Genomic DNA, 23,605 nt, shown 5'->3' on the forward strand with positions numbered 1-23,605 from the left:
GTTTGTGTGCTCTCCCTGTGCGTGCGTTGGGTTTCCTCCCACACTTCAAAGACATGTGGTTTGGCAAATTGTTCCTAGTATGTGTATGTATAAATTTGATTTAGGTTGTACGCTCCTCGGGGGCGGGGACTGGTGTGAGTGCACAATATATATGTAAAACTCTGTGTGTATCTAAGCCTCTGCAAAAATGTATGGTTTTATATATATATATATATCTGTGATCAGGGGCGGACTGACAACTCATGGGGCCCCCGAGCAATAGGGGATTATGGGGCCCCTGTGTCCTTGCCCAAACTCAAAAAAGCCTATGAAAAAGGTACCAGGGGCATCTCATGGGGCCCCCTACTGGCCCCGGGCCCTCGGGCAGTGCCCGAGTTTCCAAATGGTCAGTCCGCCCCTGTCTGTGATAAACAAACATGATTGAAACTTCATAGCAAAGCTGGCCATACACTAGTAGATTTTCAGATGAAGATTTGTGAGTTTCTTGTATACTTGGAAATGTTCATGAGCGCATTCAAAGACTTGATGAATGATTGCTCAAAAAGTATATTTGCTTTTAAAGGAGAAGCGTGGCCAAATCTTTTTGTGCCCTACTTCTCCTGTAGGTCACAGGCAGGGGTGGACCAACCACTCGAGCACGCAGGCACTGCCCGAGGGCCCAGGGTCAGTAGGGGGCCCCATGAAATGCCCCTGAAACCTTTTTTATAGGCTTTTTTGAGTGTGGGCAAGGACACGGGGGCCCCATGATCCCCTATTGCCCAGGGGCCCCATGAGTTGTCAGTCTGCCCCTGGTCACAGGAGTTCACAAAGTTCTGCTGAAGTCCGCTGTCAGCTGACATCCAGACCTTGTAGGGATCTCGACATTAATGTCTGGATTCACCCAGATGCCTGATCAGCAGCTAGCTCTTCCTCTGATCTCACTGGGGTGTGTTGGAGGGTCTAAAAAAAGCAATAAAAAACCTGCGCTTATGCGACAAATAAACTCAAATAATGAATGCTGCTGCTCACAAGGTAAAATACTTTATACATAAATATAATAATACAGCGCAAAAATCAAACAAACAATCAATAGTGATGAAATAATAAAAAGTCCACTGTCCCAAATAAACGGTGATTAAGTGCGCCAATAGAAAACAGCACAGTGGTTAAATGGTTAGCACTTCCGCCTGGCAGTACTCGGGTCATTGGTTTGAATCCCAACCACGGCACCACCTGCCTGGAGTTTGCATGTTCTCTTGTGCCTGCGTGGGTTTCCTCCAGGTACTCTGGTTTCCTCCCGCACTCCAAAGACATGCTGGGAGGTTAATTTGCTCCAGTCTACATTGACCCTAGTATGTGTATGTATGAATGTGAGTTAGGGGCCTTAGATTGTACGCCCCTTGAGGGTCAGGGACTGATGTGAATGTACAATATATATGTAAAGTGCTGTGTAAATTGACGGTGCTATATAAGTACCTGAAATAAATAAAATAGAAAATGGTAACAAAATGTATTCTTTAACCTCCCTGGCGGTATTCCCGAGTGTAGCTCGGGGTAACAGTTCAGTACCAAAAGCGGTAACCCCCCCGAGCTACACTCGGGAATACCCTGCGGCGTTGCTCCGGCATGTGTTCTTCACTTACCTTACCCTGCGCTCCCACGATGTGTCCCCTGCAGCGTCCCCGGCCATCTCCTCCGGCCGATGCCGGCATCCGGCTTCTGTGTCCTGTCCCTGTGACGTCGGGACGTACGGGCGCCGGCGGCGGCGGGAAATTTAAAAATTTTAAAAAATGACATTTTTTTTTTTTTACATTTTACATAGTAAAACATTGCTGTCTCAACCAATTTCACATACATATTGTCCCGAGTGCTTTGTCCGGCGCCCTGCCTGCATTTTGTCTGTTCTTTCTGCCTGGAAACTGAGAAACGTCCATGGCGTCCAAAAAGTGTCCCTTTAGGTCAAAAGCGGTTTTAGACCGGCTAGAGAACAGCGATAGTAAATCAGAACCACTTGCAGAATTGAGTGATAATGATTCGTGGGGGAAATTCGTCATCAGACACTGAAAACGATTCTGCGACTGAGCTCAGCAATGTGCGAACTTGGCGCTATATTTCACATTTCAGTGTTTTTGGTTTGATTATATTATTGAATTAAATTTTTTATTATTTTTATATTATTTTTATGATTATTTATTAAATTATAATTTATGATTTTGTGTTTCAAATTTTATCATCCCCGGGATGTTTACTAGACTCTTGTTCGGACAGATTTCAGTGAGTTATTCCTAAAAATTACAGCCTACAATAAAAAAAATACATATTTCCATGCAAAAAAATGGTACCGCTTTCAGCACCAAAAATCTGAAATAATCATACCGCCAGGGAGGTTAAATGATATCCTCACACCTTCCTCTGTGATCACCTTCCAGTACAATCCACACTCACCAGATTTGATGGACTCTTAGTTTATAGGGCTCAATGCCCCGTACACACTATAAGAAAATTGTACAAAAATTCTCGTTTGAGGACCGATCGTCCGATAATCGGATCGTTAGTACACAGCATTCGAGAGCCGATCACGACAATTTGTACGACAATATGCGAAGGGACAAAATGTTTCTCGTACGATTTTCATTTAATCAGTACAATAGTCGTCCGAAAATACAATACATGACATCACTTTCTAAATTCTTTTCTTCCATATGAGAATTTTTGTATCTTTAGTAACCTTTTCACTTTCAATGTGAGACTAGCAGGCGATAAACCGGATTCTGAATGGAAATGCTTAATAATCAGTTCTTAGATTTGGTGGCTAAATTAGATTTAATAGTCCAGGTTCAGCAAAGAACGGTTGCCACACAAAAAATTTACACCTTGTGTCAGTGTTGTCACATGAAAAGACAGAATCAAATATTTACAGATATTTGGAGGGGTGTACTCACTTCTGGGAGATACTGTGTCTATATATATATATGTCAGTCCAGGCCTAAATGGGGACAGCTGATGTAAAGGGGCACTCTGAGGACATCTGATGTGAGAGGAGGCACTCTGATGGGGACACCTGATGTGAGGGGGGCACGCTGATGGGGACACCTGATGTGAGGGGGGCATGCTGATGGGGACAGCCAATGTAAAGGGGTATACTGGTGGGGACACCTGATGTAAGGGGGCACTCTGGTGGGGACAGTCGATGTAAGGGGGCACTTTGATGGGGACAGCCGATGTAAGGGGGCACTCTGATGGGGACACCTGATGTAAGGGGGCACCCTGCTGGGGACACCTGATGTAAGGGGGCACCCTGCTGGGGACACCTGATGTAAGGGGGCACTCTGGTGGGGACAGCCAATGTAAGGGGGCACTCTGGTGGGGACAGCCAATGTAAGGGGTACTCTGGTGGGGACAGCCAATGTAAGGGGGCACCCTGCTGGGGACACCTGATGAAAGGGGGCACCCTGGTGGGGACACCTGATGTAAGGGGGCACTCTGGTGGGGACAGCCAATGTAAGGAGGCACCCTGCTGGGGACACCTGATGTAAGGGGGTACCCTGCTGGGGACACCTGATGTAAGGGGGCACCCTGGTGGGGACACCTGATGTAAGGGGGCACCCTGCTGGGGACACCTGATGTAAGGGGGCACCCTGCTGGGGACACCTGATGTAAGGGGGCACCCTGGTGGGGACACCTGATGTAAGGGGGTACCCTGCTGGGGACACCTGATGTAAGGGGGCACCCTGGTGGGGACACCTGATGTAAGGGGGCACTCTGATGGGGAAATCTGCTGTAAGTGGGCACTCTGATGGGGAAATCTGATGACAGAGAGAGCATGTCTTCTTCAGCCAACCTAATCTGAACCGTCTGCACCGTCCTCATACATACACATTCCTCCATACAATACTTCCTAATAACACATCTATAGAAATCAGCCAGAATAGTCGCAGATATAAATGTGCAATGTCAGAGGGTCATCTTACCGGGTGGAGGGTGAATTACCGGACAGGAGATCCTCAGCCCAGACGGAATTGCGAGGAATGATGAGCTGTAGCAAGTTTGCACGTCAGAGCAGAATCATGTAGTTCAGTAGCAGAGAAATGTAGTCGGGGAGGGAGGGGGGGGGGGGGGGGGAGGCAAGGCTCCAGACAGATACCCATGGGAGATCTGAGCCTAGCGTGCTGCCAAAGCATTTTCAGACTACTTGTTTATTACATTACTACTGTACTCTACTGTCACAAGCATTGTCATTGCTAAACTTCTGTGGAAAGTCCTCCAGATTATCAATGTGTCTAAAGCAAATACTCAGACTTCTTGTGTGAATGATGACTGCTGTCCTGGAACTCTCCATATACACAAATACTGTATATTTACATTTATTACACTCATTCACACATAATTACGATATACTATACACTAGACCCCATTCACCCAAAGTCACATGACAAAATGAAGCCAATGTTTCCCCACGATTACCATTCATATCTGTGCGACTTAAAGTCACGGCGACCTTAAAACAGTTCCTGCACAACTTTGGTCTGACTTTCATGTGACGTGAGGGCCATAGACTTCAATGCAAACCCTCAAAAATCACATGAAAGTTGCACCTGAATGATATACATGAAACTTGTGTGCAACTTTGTAGAGCGCACACAGTCACATGGTCTGCAAAAAAGTCACACTCTTTCAAAGTGGCATCTTAATCGCATCAAGTTGCACGATTTTGATGTCCCACACGTGTGAATGGAGCCTAAAAGGTTTTGTTTTCTATTTTGGATTAGAATAATATACCTGCGTTCATTATATTTTGTACACCTCTACTCCTCCAGCCAGGATGACCAGTCTGGTGGTGTCAGCAGGGATACCCAAAACTTGAATTTTAGCGGATTCACAGGAATCAATCAAAATTCAGGCCAGGTATTACCAGGTCAGGGGCAGACTGACAACTCATGGGGCCCCTGCACAATAGGGGATCATGGGGCCCGTGTGTCCTTGCCCAAAATTAAAAAAGCCTATGAAAAAGGTACCAGGGGCATCTCATGGGGCCCCCTACTGACCCTAGGCCCTCAGGCAGTGCCCAAGTTTCTAAATGGTCAGTCCTCCCCTGGACTAGGTTTACAATTATGAACGAAGACCCGCTGTTTCAAAACCCCATTGTCTGGCAGCATACATTTACTGGTACCTAGAGCACACCAGAGGGGGTTGTTAATCAGTTTCAGCTTCTTTGGTGTTAATAAAATTAACAACAGGTGCACTAGATGGGCAACAATGAGACGACCCCCAAAACAGGAATGGTTTTACAGGTGAAGACCACTGAAATTTTTTGCCTACTCATCATTTCCGACTGGTTTTCACTTGTGTTGCATTTGGCTAGGGTCAGTGTCACTACTGGTAGCATAAGGCCATACCTGGATCCTACAGATGTTGCACAGGCAGTCCAACTCCTCCAGGATGGAACATCAATATGTACCATTGCCAGAAGGTTTGCTGTTTCCCCCATCACAGTCTCAAGAGCATGGAGGAGATTCCAGGAGACAAGAGCATGGAGGAGATTCCAGGAGACAAGAGCATGGAGGAGATTCCAGGAGACAAGAGCATGGAGGAGATTCCAGGAGACAAGAGCATGGAGGAGATTCCAGGAGACAGGCAGTTCCTCTAGGAGAGCTGGGCAGGGCTGTAGAAGGTCCTTAACCCATCAGCAGGACCGGTATCTGCTCCTTTGTGCAAGGAGGAACAGGAAGAGCCCTGCCAGAGCCCTACAAAATGACCTCCAGCAGGCCACTGGTGTGAATGTCTCTGACCAAACAATCAGAAACAGACTTCATGAGGGTGGCCTGAGGGCCCGACGTCCTCCAGTGGGCCCTGTGAACATTGCCCGGCACCATAGAGCTCAATTGGCATTTGCCATTGAACCCCAGAATTGGCAGGTCCACCACTGGCACCCTGTACTTCTCACAGAGGAGAGCAGGTTCACCCTGAGCACATGTGACAGACATGAAAGGGTCTGGAGAAGCCGTGGAGAACATTCTGCTGCCTGTAACATGGTTCAGCATGACCGTTTTGGTGGTGGGTCAGTGATGGTCTGGGGAGGCATCTCCATGGAGGGACACACAGACCTCTACAGGCTAGACAATGACACCCTGACTGCCATTAGGTATCGGGATGAAATCCTTGGACCCATTGTCAGACCCTACACTGGTGCAGTGGGTCCTGGGTTCCTCCTGGTGCAGTGGGTCCTGGGTTCCTCCTGGTGCAATGAGTCCTGGGTTCTTCCTGATGCAGTAGGTCCTGGGTTCTTGGGGTCATAGGCAGCATTCCTCCTCCTCCAAACACGGCGAGTTGAGCTGATGCCAAAGAGCTCGATTTTGGACTTATCTGACCACAACACTTCCCACCAGTCCTCCTCTGCATCATTCAGATGTTCAGTGGCAGACTTCAGACGGTCCTGGACATGTGCTTTCTTGAGCAGAGGGACCTTGCGGGCACTGCAGGATTTCAGTCCTTGTCCGCGTAGTGTGTTACCAATTGTTTTCTTGGTGACTGTGGTCCCAGCTGCCCGGAGATCATTGACAAGACCCTCACGTGTAGTTCTGGGATGATTCCTCACTGTTCTCATGATCATTGACACTCCACAAGGTGAGATCTTGCACGGTGCACCAGACCTAGGGAGACTGACACTTGTTTTGTGTTTCTTCCATTTGTGAATGATTGCACCAACTGTTGTCACCTTCTCACCAAGCTGCTTGGCCATAGTTTGGTAGCCCAGTCCAGCCTTGTGTAGGTCTACAATCTTGTCCCTGACATCCTTGGACAGCTCTTTGGTCTTTGCCATGGTGGAGAGTTTGGAATCTGATTGTTTGATTGCTCCAGTGGACAGGTGTCTTTTATACAGGGAACACAATGAGATTAGCAGCACTCCCTTTAAGAGACTGCTTCTAATCTCAGCTTGTTACCTGTATGGGAGACACCTGGGAGCCAGAAATCCTGCTGAATGATAGGGGATCAAATCCTTCTTTCCCTCATGAACATGCAGATCCGTCATCATTTGTTAGACATGCATTTCTTTAGGATTTTTTATTGCTATTCTGTCTCAACCATTCGATGTTTAGACCGATCGTTTCTTTGTGAGGGGCGAACATTCAACAACAGCAGGGGAGCAAATACGCATTTCCTTCACTGTATCTATGTCTTTTTCTTTTCATATAGTCTTTTCATGCACGGTCATCCTAAACCCATCCACATTTTGTTTTGCTGACCTCGGGTAACCTACAAATCCTGCTGAATGATAGGGGATCAAATACTTATTTCCCTCATGAACATGCAGATCAGTCATCATTTGTTAGACATGCATTTCTGCTGAATTTTTTGTTGCTATTATGTCTCTTATGTATTATGTGTTACAATAAACAATAAAATCCCCCAGGACACCATCCGCGGTCTCATTAGGACCCTCCCCCGACGTTGTCAGGCATGCATACAAGCATGTGGGGGCCACACAGACTACTGAGGACCATTCTGAGTTGCTGCAATGACATTTCACCAAAATGGACGAATCGCATATTGGATTGCACTGTATATAGTCCAAGTGACACCCAAGAAACCAGGAATCCTGAAAGTCACAACACAGCTTGATGGAAAGGCCTTGTTGGATCACCTAATGGAAGGGTTGGCAGCAAAAAAAAGAGGAAATCCCAATATTTTTTTCACTTTTTCAGTTATATATGCTGTTGTGTTTAGAGAAATCTGCTCTTCTGTTTGGTGCTGAGAGGAGGGAGCTCTGAGCTGTAGTTCCCATGTCCCTCAATAGATGGTGCAGTCTGCCTAGAATGGTGAAAGGCCAAGGCAGCTCCAACACAGAATAGATATTCTTCTATGAATCATATATGTGTTCGCACAATGGGAAACAAGTGGGTAAAATTACCACGGTTGAAAAAAAAAAAAGTAAACTTTATTTTTTTTTCTGTAGTTTGCCAAACATTTGTAAAACTGGAGCTGTCTCCTTTATTGCTGCGATCTCCTCAATTATAACTGACAGTATAAAGAGAAATAAGTTCTTCTTGTGCGACGTTAAGGCTGCGGTCACACCTGAGCGATTTTCTGCTTGAGACTTGTAGCTCTAGAACACCAAAAAAAGCCTGTGTGGGTTTCCTCCGGGTACTCCAGTTTCCTCCCACTCTCCAAAGACATGCTGGTAGGTGAATTGGATCCTGTCTAAATTGGCCCTAGTATGTGTATGTATGAATGTGAGTTAAGGACCTTAGATTGTACACCCCTTGAGGGTTAGGGACCTCAGATTGTACGTCCCTTGAGGGTTAGGGACCTTAGATTGTACGCCCCTTGAGGGTTAGGGACCTTAGATTGTACACCCCTTGAGGGATAGGGACCTTAGATTGTACGCCCCTTGAGGGTTAGGAACCTTAGATTGTACACCCCTTGAGGGATAGGGACCTTAGATTGTACGCCCCTTGAGGGTTAGGAACCTTAGATTGTACGCCCCTTGAGGGTCAGGGACCTTAGATTGTACACCCCTTGAGGGATAGGGACCTTAGATTGTACGCCCCTTGAGGGTTAGGAACCTTAGATTGTACGCCCCTTGAGGGTTAGGGACCTTAGATTGTACGCCACTTGAGGGTTAGGGACCTCAGATTGTACGTCCCTTGAGGGTTAGGGACCTTAGATTGTACGCCCCTTGAGGGTTAGGGACCTTAGATTGTACGCCACTTGAGGGTTAGGGACCTCAGATTGTACGTCCCTTGAGGGTTAGGGACCTTAGATTGTACGCCCCTTGAGGGTTAGGGACCTTAGATTGTACGCCCCTTGAGGGTTAGGGACCTCAGATTGTACGTCCCTTGAGGGTTAGGGACCTTAGATTGTACGCCCCTTGAGGGTTAGGGACCTTAGATTGTACGCCCCTTGAGGGTTAGGGACCTTAGATTGTACACCCCTTGAGGGTTAGGGACTGATGTGAATGTACAATATATATGTAAAGTGCTGCGTAAATTGATGGGAGATATATAAGTACCTGAAATAAATAAATAAAATGGTAACAAAATGTGTTCTTTAAATGATATCCTCACACCTTCCTCTGTGATCACCTTCCAGTACAATCCACACTCACCAGATTTGATGGACTCTTAGTTTATAGGATTCAATGCCCCGTACACACTATAAGAAAATCGTACAAAAATTCTCGTACGAGGACCGATTGGATCGTTCGTACACAGCATTCGAGAGCCGATCACGACAATTCGAACGACAATATGCAAAGGGACAAAAAGTTTCTCGTACGGTACCAGATCGTACCATTTTCGTTTAATCAGTACAGTAGTCGTCTGAAAATACAATATAAATACAATACAATACATGACATCATTTTCAAAATTCTTTTCTTTCATAGGTGAATTTTCATATGTGAAACTAGCAGGCGAAAAAAACCGGCGGTTCGTTCGACCGATATTTTCATCGTGCAGCCGAATGACAGCTGCACTGCGGCCGGCCAGTTCTCGGAGGACATCATATGACGTCCTCTGAGAACGTCCTCCTAGAACGCTCTCTCCTGCGCGCCCCCGGGGGCATGAACCCGGCGATCTCCATGATCGCTGTGTCCTATGGACACAGCTGATCAAGTGATGTGGTAAAAGGCCAATCACAGCAGCCTTTTACCACGTGATCAGCCGTGTCCAATGACACGCTGATCACCGGGAAATGCAATTGCCGGTTCTCAGCTGCACTTTGCTCACGCTGTCAGAGCAGGAGGAAAGTACTGCCGAGAACCAGCAGTTGTCAGAGCAGGGATTGGCACCGATCATCAGGGCACTCTGGTGGGGACACCTGATGTAAGGGGGCACTCTGATGGGGACACCTGATGTAAGGGGGCACTCTGGTGGGGACATCTGATGTAAATGAGGCACTCTGGTGGGGACAGCCGATGTAAGGGGGCACTCTGATGGGGACACCTGATGTAAGGGGGCACTCTGGTGGGGACATCTGATGTAAATGAGGCACTCTGGTGGGGACAGCCGATGTAAGGGGGCACTCTGATGGGGACACCTGATGTAAGGGGGCACTCTGGTGGGGACACCTGATGTAAGGGGGCACTCTGGTGGGGACACCTGATGTAAGGGGGCACTCTGGTGGGGGACACCTGATGTAAGGGGGCACTCTGGTGGGGACACCTGATGTAAGGGGGCACTCTGGTGGGGACACCTGATGTAAGGGGGCACTCTGGTGGGGACAGCCGATGTAAGGGGGCACTCTGGTGGGGACAGCCGATGTAAGGGGGCACTCTGGTGGGGACAGCCGATGTAAGGGGGCACTCTGGTAGGGACACCTGATGTAAGGGGGCACTCTGGTAGGGACACCTGATGTAAGTGGGCACTCTGGTGGGGAAATCTGATGACAGAGAGAGCATGTCTTCTTCAGCCAACCTGATCTGCACCGTCTGCACTGTCCTCATACATACACATTCCTCCATACAATACTTCCTAATAACACATCTATAGAAATCAGCCGGAATAGTCGCAGATATAAAGATACAATGTCAGGGGGTCATCTTACCGGGTGGGTGGTGAATTACCGGAGGGGAGATCCTCAGCCCAGACGGAACTTGGAGGAATGATGAGCTGTAGCAATGAGCAGTCAGAGCAGAACCATGTAGTTCAGTAGCAGAGAAATGTAGTCGGGGAGGGAGGGAGGGAGGGAGGGAGGGGGGCTCCAGGGTGTTACTCATCAGAGATTTGAGCCTAGTGTGCTGCCAAAACATTTTGTACTTGACTACTTGTAAATGTAACTTTACTACTGTACTCTACTGTCACAATTGTCATTGCTAACCTTCTCTGGAAAGAATCTTCATAAAGTCCTCCAGATTATCAATGTGTCTAAAGCAAACAAAATATATCCAATGTTTCTCAACGAGTACCATTCATATCTGTGCGACTTAAAGTCACGGCGACTTTAAAGTAGTTCCTGCACAATGTTGGTCTAACTTTCATGTGACGTGAGGGCCATAGACTTCAATGCAAACCCTCAAAAAAATCACATGAAAGTTGCACCTGAATGATATACATGTGACTTGTGTGCAACTTTGTAGAGCGCACACAGTCACATGGTCTGCAAAAAGAAGTCACACTCTTTCAAAGTGGCATCTTAATCGCATCAAGTCGCACGATTTTGATGTCCCACACGTGTGAATGGAGCCTAAAAGGTTTTGTTTTCTATTTTGGATTAGAAGGATATACCTGCGTTCATTATATTTTGTACACCTCTGCTCCTCCAGCCATGATGACCAGTCTGGTGGTGTCAGCAGGGATACCCAAGGCTTGAATTTTAGCGGATTCACAGGAATCAGTCAAAATTCAGACCACGTATTACCAGGTCAGGGGCAGACTGACAACTCATGTGGCCCCCGGGCAATAGGGGATCATGGGGCCCGTGTGTCCTTGCCCACAATTAAAAAAGCCTATGAAAAAGGTACCAGGGGCATCTCATGGGGCCCCCTACTGACCCTAGGCCCTCGGGCAGTGCCCAAGTTTCCAAATGGTCAGTCCGCCCCTGGACCCTACACTGGTGCAGTGCGTCCTGGGTTCCTCCTGTTACAGTGGGTCCTGGGTTCCTCCTGGTGCAGTGGGTCCTGGGTTCCTCCTGGTGCAGGGGGTCCTGGGTTCCTCCTGGTGCAGGGGGTCCTGGGTTCCTCCTGGTGCAGGGGGTCCTGGGTTCCTCCTGGTGCAGTGGGTCCTGTGTTCCTCCTGGTGTGGTGGGTCCTGGGTTCCTCCTGGTGCAGACAATGCCCGGCCTCATGTGGGGAGAGTATGCAGGCAGTTCCTGGAGGATGAAGGAATTGATACCATTGAATGGCCCCCACACTCTCCTGACCTAAATCCAATAGAACACCTCTGGGATGTTATGTTTCGGTCCATCCGACGCCACCAGGTTGCACCTCAGACTGTCCAGGAGCTCAGTGATGCCCTGGTCCAGATCTGGGAGGAGATCCCCCAGGACACCATCCGTGGTCTCATTAGGACCCTCCCCCGACGTTGTCAGGCATGCATACAAGCACATGGGGGCCACACAAACTACTGAGGACCATTCTGAGTTGCTGCAATGACATTTCACCAACATGGACTCGCCTGCTGCATCATTTCTTCACTTTGATTTTCGGGGTGTCTCTGAATTCAGTCCTCTGTAGGTCGATCATTTTCATTTCCATCAAACGATGGGGCGTCCTTACATTCCTCACCCATCCCCCGTCCATGTCAGGATAGAGATCCAGCAGGAGATTTCTCCCCATTGAGATCTGATGGGTTTTCAAAGTCTTCCTTTCATTTTTTTGAGCAGTGTACTTGTATACTGATAGTAGAATTTTACATGAATTTTTTTATCCTTTTGTTGGTTGAACTACATGGATTTGTGTCTTTTTCCAACCAGACTGAGGCCTTGTGCACCCCGGGTGCTTTTACAGATGCTGGTTTGGGCATCAGGTGGTGTTTTTTACAGCCAACTCCCCAGCATGTTGTCCTACGTGTCCATTCACACATAGGCCTTTATCATCATTTTTTGGCAAGGGACGTTTTCAGGCTGGAGAAAAGCCCAGAGCTTCTATGATTTATTTATTTCAGGTACTTATATCAATTTACGCAGCACTTTACATATATATTGTACATTCACATCAGTCCCTAACCCTCAAGGGGGGTACAATCTAAGGTCCCTAACCCTCAAGGGGCGTACAATCTACGGTCCCTAACCCTCAAGGGGCGTACAATCTAAGGTCCCTGACCCTCAAGGGGTGTACAATCTAAGGTCCCTAACCCTCAAGGGGGGTACAATCTAAGGTCCCTAACCCTCAAGGGGTGTACGATCTAAGGTCCCTAACCCTCAAGGGGCGTACAATCTAAGGTCCCTAACCCTCAAGGGGTGTACAATCTAAGGTCCCTGACCCTCAAGGGGTGTACAATCTAAGGTCCCTAACCCTCAAGGAGCGAACAGTCTAAGGTCCCTAACCCTCAAGGGGTGTACGATCTAAGGTCCCTAACCCTCAAGGGGTGTACAATCTAAGGTCCCGGACCCTCAAGGAGCGAACAGTCTAAGGTCCCTAACCCTCAAGGGGTGTACGATCTAAGGTCCCTAACCCTCAAGGGGTGTACAATCTAAGGTCCCTGACCCTCAAGAGGCGTACAATCTAAGGTCCCTAACCCTCAAGGGGCGTACAATCTAAGGTCCCTGACCCTCAAGAGGCGTACAATCTAAGGTCCCTGACCCTCAAGGGGCGTACAATCTAAGGTCCCTAACCCTCAAGGGGCGTACAATCTAAGGTCCCTAACCCTCAAGGGGCGTACAGTCTAAGGTCCCTAACCCTCAAGGGGTGTACAATCTAAGGTCCCTAACTTTCATTCATACATACACATACTAGGGACAATTTAGACAGGAGCCAATTCACCTACCAGCATGTCTTTGGAGTGTGGGAGGAAACCGGTGCAAGGGCGGACTGACCATTTGGAAACTCAGGCACTGCCCGAGGGCCCGGGGTCAGTAGGGGGCCCTATGAGATGCCCCTGGTACCTTTCATAGCCTTTTTTGGGTGTGGTTTGAGTGTAGTGAGGACACAAGGGCCCCATGATCTCCTATTGCCTGGGGGCCCCATGAGTTGTCAGTCCACCCCTGAACCGGAGTAACCGGAGGAAACCAAAGCGAACACATATACTTGTAGGAAAATGTTCATGAGCGCATTCAAAGAATATTTGTTCAAAAGTAGTTTTGCTTTTAAAGGAGAAGTTTGGCCAAATCTTTTCATGCCCTACTTCTCGTGTGGGAGGAAACCAGAGTACCCGGAGGAAAACCACGCACGCACACACACACAGAAAGAGAAAACTGTAGACAGTTGGTGCCGTGGTTGAGATTTGAACCAACGCCCCGAGTACCGCCAGGCGGAAGGGCCAACCGTTTACCACTGTGCTGCCTCTGCAGCTGATGAGGAGTTTTTCAGCTGTAAATCAGCTCTAATGCTGCAAAATGCTGGAAAAACGCAGAAAAAACACAGCTATCCGGTGTTTATGAGTGATTTGAGCCTCAAGCTTTTGTGGGAGTATAGTGTTGCCAAAAACGCTAAAACGCAAATGCTGAAAAACACTAAAGCTAATGCAAAAATGTTAAAAAAACTGGAAAAAAATTCATGTTTTTATTGCGGCATTCTGCAGGTAATGCGATTTTATAACGTCCATTGTGCATGAGGTCTTACTATGGAACAAGGCTAGGTTCACACCTAAGCAGTATGCGTTTGATCTGTTTCTGCATTGCGTTTTGTGGTGCGTTTTAGGTTTTTGCACCTGTGTTTTTACCACTATTTTTATTCGTTTTGCGTTTTTTTTTCCCTTGTTGCTAGGCAGATTTAAAAAAACACAAAACACATCAAAAACGCACTACCAGTGAAGTCTATAGAACCAAAAATGCAACTTTTTGCATAAAAAAAAAGGTCCTGACCAGGGGCGGACTGACAACCCATGGGGCCCCCGGGCAATAGGGGATCCTGGGGCCCCTGTGTCCTTGCCCAAACTCAAAAAAGCCTATTAAAAAGGTACCAGGGGCATCCCATAGGGCCCCCTACTGACCCCGGGCCCTCGGGCAGTGCCCGAATTTCCAAATGGTCAGTCTGCCCCTGGTCATGACCCTTTCCGAAAACGGACAAAAATGTGTAGATGTGAACGCGTCCCATAGGAAATCATGTTAAATGGACTGTAGTGCAGTTCTGCAAAGTGCAAAATGCTGCAGAAAATGCATAGGTGTGATCCGAAGGTTAGGGTTCACACGACATGCGTTTCAGTTGCTTTTTTTCTGCATCCAAAACGCACAGAAAGTCGGTGATATGGTTGTCAATGCCATAGTTCACATCAGTGCTTGCAGGTCCAGTCCATTCCAGATGAAAAAATAAAATAAAATAGATCATGCTGCATATTTTATGCACAGGACTGTACTGGAATGCGGTAAAATGCACCAAAATGCACCGAAAACGCACTGGAACACACATGTCCCTATTTAGGGCCAGTTCACACTACATGCGTTTCAGTTGTTTTTCTGCATCCAAAACACACAGAAAGTCGGTGATATGGTTGTCAGTGCCATAATTCACATCAGCGCTTGCAGTTCCAGTGCATTCCAGTCGCAGAAAAAATAGAACATGCTGCATTTTTTCTGCACATAACTGTACTGGAATGCGGTGAAATGTATCAACAACGCACCGGAAGGCACCAAAATGCACCAAAAATGCACATGTCCCTATTTAGGGCCAGTTCACACTACAAACATTTCAGTTGCTTTTTTTCTGCATCCAAAATGCACAGAAAGTCGGTGATATGGTTGTCAATGTCATAGTTCACATCAGTGCATGCAGTGCGTTCCGGGTGCAGAAAAAAAAAGTAGAAGATGTGGTATTTTTTCTGCACAGAACTGTACTGGAACGCGGTAAAACGCTTAAAAAATACACTGAAATGCACCAAAATGCATATAAAAATGCACTGGAATGCACCAAAATGCATATAAAAAATGCACTGGAACACACCAAAACACATAAAAATGCACTGGAACACACCAAAACGCATAAACAATGCACTGGAACACACCAAAACGCATAAAAATACACTGGAATGCACCAAAATGCATATAAAAAATGCACTGGAACACACCAAAACGCAAAAAAAAATGCACTGGAACACACCAAAACGCATAAAAATGCACTGGAATGCACCAAAATGCATATAAAAAATGCACTGGAACACACCAAAACGCATAAACAATGCACTGGAACACACCAAAATGCATAAAAAATGCACTGGAACACACCAAAACACATAAAAAATACACTGGAACGCACCAAAATGCATATAAAAAATGCACTGGAACACACCAAAACACATAAAAATGCACTGGAACACACCAAAACGCATAAAAAATACACTGGAATGCACCAAAATGCATATAAAAAATGCACTGGAATGCACCAAAATGCATATAAAAAATGCACTGGAACACACCAAAACACATAAAAATGCACTGGAACACACCAAAACGCATAAACAATGCACTGGAACACACCAAAACGCATAAAAATACACTGGAATGCACCAAAACGCATAAACAATGCACTGGAACACACCAAAACGCATATAAAAAATACACTGGAATGCACCAAAATGCATATAAAAAATGCACTGGAACACACCAAAACGCATAAAAATGCACTGGAACACACCAAAATGCATAAAAAATGCACTGGAACACACCAAAACACATAAAAAATACACTGGAACGCACCAAAATGCATATAAAAAATGCACTGGAACACACCAAAACACATAAAAATGCACTGGAACACACCAAAACGCATAAAAAATACACTGGAATGCACCAAAATGCATATAAAAAATGCACTGGAACGCACCAAAACGCATAAAAATACACTGGAACGCACCAAAACGCATAAAAATGCACTGGAACACATCAAAACGCATAAAAAATACACTGGAACGCACCAAAACGCATATAAAAAATGCACTGGAACGCACATGTCCCTGTTTAAATTGAAGAAAAAGAGGAGAGAAAAATGGAACTGGAATGCATCAAAAACGCACCAAAAAACGCATGCAAAAATGCCCCTGGAAAGCATCTGGACTGCGTTTTTATAATGTGAACCGGCCCTAAATGTTTATACTAAATATAAAATAATACTGTATAGCAGCCTTTCTCAACCAGGGTGCCCTGGCAACTCTGGGGTGCCTTGAGGTCTCTTCAGGGGTGCCTTGAGGTCTCTTCAGAGGTGCCTTGGCAAAATCTCTGAAAATTTCCCAAGCCGGGTATACAAGCCAGCGGGTAGACAAGCCTGTTACACAAAGTCACAGGAGAAAAAAAGCCCCATATATATATATATATATATATACTCATTTTTTAATTTTTTTTTTCCAAAAATGAGACAAACAAAAAAAGTGACAGTTGTATCCCTGACTAAGGAGCACCTCAGTACACGGCCGATCCTTTCCCTGCCTTCTGCTGAGTTATTGAGATCAGCAGAACACATCTCCCCCCCCCCAGGCCATGAAGGCAGCCAACCTCCTCACCCGCACCTGCCTGACACATTCCTCCATACAATACTTCCTAATAACACATCGATAGAAATCACACAGAATAGTAGCAGATACAAAGGTACAATGTCAGGGGGGTCATCTTACCGGGAGGAGGGTCGGTACCGGAAAAGTGTACCTGGAGGGCGATGATCCTACAGGATGGCGGACTGCTGTGCGGAGGGGGAGGCTGGCGACGGACCGGCCGGCAGCTCTTCGGCTCAGAGCGGACAAGTGTGGTCGGAGGAGGGCGGGGTGACACCCTGAAGGTGGTGTCGGGCGTACCGGCGGGACAGAGGGGGGATCTGACACCCTAGGACGGCGCTCGGCTTCCCGGGATGGAGGAGGTGTGATCGGGACGGGGACTCAGCGATGTTCCGCTTCAACACTCGGCGAGCTCCGCCAGGCGGACAGATCCCTCATCTAATGATGTCACCCTCCATGTTATTAGTATGCGGAGAGAAATGCTGACAACACAGAACACAGAACACAGAACACGGGATGAACGTTACAAGTAACCATAAAGCACCGAACTTGTGTGATTATATATATAAAAAACTCTCCATGATATCAATGTAACTTGTGTAATGCCGACTGACTTCTGCCCTCCAACTCCTCCTAGGTATATACATATCAAGAGACAGGACAGTCAGGACAGACAGCGGTGTCTCTGATGCCAAGGGAGAGTAGTTTAAAAGTAAAATTAAAAAGTAAAATAGTAGAGTAAAATTAAAAAGTTACAAATTTAAAAAAGTTAAAAAATTTAAAATTTAAAGTAAAAAGTAAAAGAGTAAAATAAAAAAACAAAGAAATAATGAATAAATGCATAGAAATGTTAGAAAATAAAATACTAAAAGCACTTAATGAAAAATGAAACTTCCCCAAATACACCCTTGAAACACGCACACCATCTAAATAATTATGGGGAAAAAAAGAAAACACATATTTGAAGACAATTTCACAAATTATGAGTTTCCAGGAAAATGGTCATTTTTGCTGCAAAATCAATTTTGCTGAAGTTACTCCCCAGATCTCTAATCATGGCGAGTAAAACATCTTGCAGATGTGTAACGCAGTTGTATATTTAGCGGTTTGCACAGAGTTTGGTTTTAAATTCTAAAATACATCATTTACTTTATGATCATTTTTGTTTTTTTGTTTTTTTTTTGTTTGTATTTCAGGATCTCCAATTCTCCCCTGGCAATGCAACTCCCTGCCAAGATGGCAGCACGGTGTTCCCAGTGCATGGCGGTTGTTTAAAAGCCCATCTGAAGAGACCCGTGTGATGCCTGGACCATTACATCTGACAGATTAACCCCTCTTTTACTGCCGACCGCATGAAAAACTCCAATTATGAACATTTATGACTCTATATCCAGGTTAATAATGAACTGCACTTTTTATAAAGCAATGGTAGCATCTCCTGCCACATCCAGTGGATCCCATGGACTACATGAAAGAACTATGCACCCTATTGGTGTTTGAGCCACATGAACATCTTTCCCTTAAAATTGACTTTTCTTGCTGTTGGGCATTTGGACACTTTGGGATTCCTGAATTTACTGGATAATCTGGATTTGGACATACTTTGTTTTTGCATCCTGCAGTAACAGTGAGTAATGTTTCGCTTTTCATTTTAAGTTACTTTGACACGTCATATGTTTCGAGGTTGATGGACACCTGACCTGCACCTCTACACACTGCTGTATACGACTTGGGTGAACATGTCATTTCAAAACCATAAGCAGTCATATGGCCATCTTTCTTGATTTTAGCATCATCCGCTCTTATTATTATTATTATAATTATTGGCGCTTTATAAATACTGTACATTACAAAGGGGGACAGAACATGTGACAGAACAATACCAATACAATGCAAAACATGAGGGGATCGAGGGCCCTGCTCCTTGGAGTTTACAATCTAGGAGGGAGGGGATGGTGGCACAGGAGGAGATAGCTGTGGGGGATGGAGTGGTAGGAAGAGTGGAGGAGGTCGGCAAGTTAGCAGGGGGTGGGGTAGGCTTCCCTGAAGAGATGGGTTTTCAGGGTGCGCCTAAAGGAGAGGAGAGTAGGTGATAGTCTGATGGGTTGGGGCAGGGAGTTCCAGGGGATGGGTGACACCCTGGAGAAGTCCTGGAGGCGGGCATGGGAGGAGGAGACCAGGGAACTAGAGAGAAGGAGGTCTTGTGAGGAGCGGAGTGTGCGTGTTGGGCGGTACTTGGATATTAGGTCAGTGATGTAGTTCGGGGCAGTATGGTGGACGGCTTTGTACGTCAGTGTTAGGATTTTGAATTTGATCTGTTGGGCAATCGGAAGCCAGTGGAGGGATTGGCAGAGAGGGGTGAAGGACACTGAGTGGAGGCCAGTGGAGGGATTGGCAGAGGGGGGTGGAGGACACTGAGTGGAGACCAGTGGAGGGATTGGCAGAGGGGGGTGGAGGACACTGAGTGGAGACCAGTGGAGGGATTGGCAGAGGGGGGTGGCGGAGACGGAGTGGTTGGAAAGGTGAATGAGTCTGGCGGCCGTATTCAGGATGGACTGAAGCGGGGATAGCCAGCGGCGAGGCAGGCCAGTGAGGAGGGAGTTGCAGTAGTCGAGTCGTGATATGATGAGGGAGTGGATGAGCTGTTTAGTGGTTTCTGGGGTTAGGAACGTGCGTATTTTGGCGATGTTGCGGAGGTGGAGTCTGCACGAGTTTGTTAAAGATTGGACTTGGGGCTGGAAGGATAGGTTGGAGTCCAGAATGACACCAAGTACTCTGGCCTGCTCTTATGTAAAAACTTTCCACAAGATTTTGTATGGTATTTGTAGGGATTTGTACCCATTTGTGAGGTCAGTTACTGATGTTGGATGAGAAGATCTGGCTGATAACTGATGACCAAGTTCATCCCAAAAGTATCCAGTAGAGTTGAGGTCAGAACACATGAAACTTGTCAAACCATGTCTTTATGGAGGCGGATATGTACACAGGGGGACAGTCATTGGTGGAATATAAAGGGTCTTTACCAAAACTTATCATGAAGCTGGAAGAGTGCAGTTATTCAAATCATTTTTTGTGCTGAAAGCGGTACCAATATTTTGCATGGAAATATGTAGTTTTTTATTGTAGGCTGTAATTTTTAGGAATAACTCACTGAAATCTGTCCGAACAAGAGTCTAGTAAACATTCCGGATATGATAGAAACTTGAAACACGAAATCATAAATTATAATTTAATAATCATAAAAACTAATAATATAATAATAATAAATTTAATTCAATAATATAATCAAACCAAAAACACTGAAATGTGAAATAGAGCGCCAAGTTCGCACATCGCTGAGCAAAGTCGCAAAATCGTTTTCAGTGTCTGATGATGAATTTCCCCCACCAATCATTATCACTCAATTCTGCAAGTGGTTCTGATTTACTATCGCTGTTCTAAAACCGCTTTTGACGTAAAGGGACGCTTTTTGGACGCCATGGACTTTTCTAAGTTTCCAGGCAGAAAGAACAGTCAAAATGCAGGCAGGGCGCCGGACAAAGCAGTAGGGACAAAATATATGTGAAATGCATTGAAACAGCAATGACAGCAAAAATGACATTTTTTAAAAATTTCAAATATCCCGCCAGTTCCGGCGCCCGTACGTCGCAGGGACCGGAACCCGGAAGGTGGATGCCGGCATCGGCCGGAGGAGATGGCCAGGGACGCTGCAGGGGACACATCGCGGGAGCGAAGGACAAGGTAAGTGCTGCAGGGACCCCCAGAGCAATGCCGCATGGTAAGCCCGAGTGTAGCTCGGGGTCACCGCTTGTGGTACTGAAATTTTACCCCGAACTACACTCGGGATTACCACTAAGGAGGTTAAAGCTGTAGTATTAACACCTGAGCTCAATTATTTGGAAGGGGATCTACATACATTTGGTCATATATGTAGTCAGGTGTCCAAATAGTTAGGTGTGATGGCCAGGTTTTCACATACTATGGTCATACAGAGAGTGTACTGGTCAGGTGACCATACAGGTAGGTGTGATGGTCAGGTGACCATACAGGTAGGTGTGATGGTCAGCTGCAGGGGCGGACTGACCATTCGAGCACTCGGGCACTGCCTGAGGGCCCGGGGTCAGTAGAGGGCCCCATAAAATGCCCCTGGTACCTTTTTATAGGCTTTTTTGGGTGTGTTTTGAGTGTGGGCAAGGACACAGGGGCCCCATGATCCCCTATTGCCCGGGGGCCCCATGAGTTGTCAGTCTGCCCCTGGTCAGCTGTCCACATACTATGGGTCGTATTGATAGATGGGTGTAATGCTCAGGTGTCCACATACTTTTGATTATATAGATAGATGTGATGGTAAGTGTCCACATATTATTGGTCATATAAGTAGCCGTTATGGTCAGGTGACCATACAGGAAGGTGCCGGGGCAGACTGACCATTTGCAAACTCAGGCACTGCCTGAGGGCCCAGGGTCAGTAGGGGGCCCCATGAGATGCCCCTGGTACCTTGTGAGTATAGGTTGAGCTCTTTTTCTGGCAGTTCATATAGAGAAAACAGATTTCTGTGTATAAACTGTAACAGACAATCTCTGGAAGGATGACAATTACATTACTTGAGTTTCACGGAATACAAATAATGCATTTAGACCCAATAATGTACAATTTCAAGTGTGATGTTTGCAAAACAATCTCCCAGGTACAAATCTGTAAAGCAGTAAATTATATCAGAAAAGCACCAAACCAAAGTAAATTCCAAAACAAGCAGCAAACCTAAACCCTAATAAAGGTATAAATAATAGAAATAAATATAGGAAGTCATAAACGGTGTTAAAAAACAAACTAATAGTGCTAAATAATTTTAAAAAAAAGTGTCCGTGTGTTCCCGTGTAAAGTCCAAACACCATGCAACTCTGGGAAATTTTGTGGAAATAATAATGCAGGCCATAGATGGGTCGAAAATCGGCCAATTTTTCAGCCGAAAATAAAATCGGCCAATTTTCGGATCATTAGTGGGCTATTTGTTCGGCCGTTTTTCGGTATTTTGGCAGATTTTTTTTATCGGTAAAGTTGGAAAACAAATCGGCCGATTTTCGCAGCAATGATGGGCAAATCGGACGATTTTTTACCGATAAAAAATCTGCGCATGAGCAGTGACCTGCAAGAGGAAGACAAAAAGAAGAAAAAAAAGAAGAGGAAGAAGAAGAAGAAGAGGATGATGATGAAGAAGAAGAAGAAGAAGAAGAGGATGATGATGATGAAGAAGAAGAGGATGATGATGAAGAAGAAGAAGAGGATGATGATGAAGAAGAAGAGGATGATGATGATGATGATGATGATGAAGAAGAAGAGGATGATGATGATGATGAAGAAGAAGAAGAAGATGAGGATGAAGAAGAAGAAGAAGAGGATGATGAAGAAGAAGAAGAAGAAGAAGAAGAGGATGATGATGAAGAAGAAGAAGAAGATGAGGATGAAGAAGAAGATGATGATGAAGAAGAAGAAGAAGAAGAGGATGATGATGATGAAGAAGAAGAAGAAGAAGAAGAAGAGGAAGAAGAAGAAGAAGAAGAGGATGATGATGAAGAAGAAGAAGAAGACAAAGAAGAAGAAGAAGGATGAAAAATAAGAGGAATTCCAGTCCGGCAAAAAGTGTCCCTGCAGAGAGTTCCGCTATTTCTTTGACAGTTCTTTGACATTTACAGCGGCTGCAACAATGTATCTATTTGTTTCCGAATAAAAACATCTGTATCCTAAATGGATACAAATAGATACATTGTTGCAACCGCTATCAATGTCAAAGAACTGTCAAAGAAATAGCAGAGCTCTCTGCAGGGACAGTTTTTGCCGGCTGTAGACGGGATGAAAATCGGCCAATTTTTTTTACCATTGGTGGTAACGTCGGCCGCTTGAACGACCGATTTTTCGTTTTTTTTAAAGAAAAATCGGCCGTTTTTCTCCCCGTCTATGGCCTGCATAACACAGTGATCAAAATCCACCACCAGATGAAATAAATAAACTCACCAGAGCTATATGCTGATCAAATTATAAATCAGCATAAGTGCTGTTGCTCTGGGAGCGATGATTGTAGGAAATATCCAGACTCTAGGAGCAATGATCTGCAGCTGTGGAAAATATCCAGGCTCTAGGAGCAATGATCCTGGGATTTTCACACACAACCATCTCTGGGGTTTACAGAGAATGGTCCGAAAAAGAGAAAATATCCAGTGAGTGGCAGTTGTGTGGAAGAAAATGCCTCATTGATGTCAGAGGTCAGAGGAAAATGGGCAGACTGGTTCCAGATGATAGAAAGGCAACAGTAACTCAAATAACCCCTCATTACCACCAAGGTATGAAGACTACCATCTCTGAGCGCACAATATGGCAACACTGATTAAAGCTTGTAGGAGGAATTTTCATTCTCCTCTGACTGTCCTATGAGGCTGCATGACCCCTGACCCTCTGTATGGACAGCACTTATTGGTCCTATGCTGATCACATGCACCCTTCCAAAAGAAAAAAAAAATCTCTTTAGCAATACACACTAAACTGAGCATGTGCAG

At 45.9% G+C, this 23,605-nt stretch overlaps 1 long non-coding RNA gene across 1 annotated transcript in view; it reads left to right on the top strand.

Annotated features, from left to right (window-relative positions):
- Positions 1 to 23,605, top strand: part of LOC149445355 (uncharacterized) — a 173,322-nt gene that overhangs the window by 10,775 nt on the left and 138,942 nt on the right. Inside the window, exon 2 of the long non-coding RNA XR_016306412.1 lies at positions 18,251 to 18,681. This is a non-coding gene — a long non-coding RNA (uncharacterized LOC149445355). The remainder of the gene's footprint in view (positions 1 to 18,250; positions 18,682 to 23,605) is intronic.

Source organism: Staurois parvus, unplaced genomic scaffold (assembly GCF_062004578.1).
Source record: "Staurois parvus isolate SC_StPar_1 unplaced genomic scaffold, SC_StPar_1.0 ptg000726l, whole genome shotgun sequence".
Classification (NCBI taxonomy): Eukaryota; Metazoa; Chordata; class Amphibia; order Anura; family Ranidae; genus Staurois; species Staurois parvus.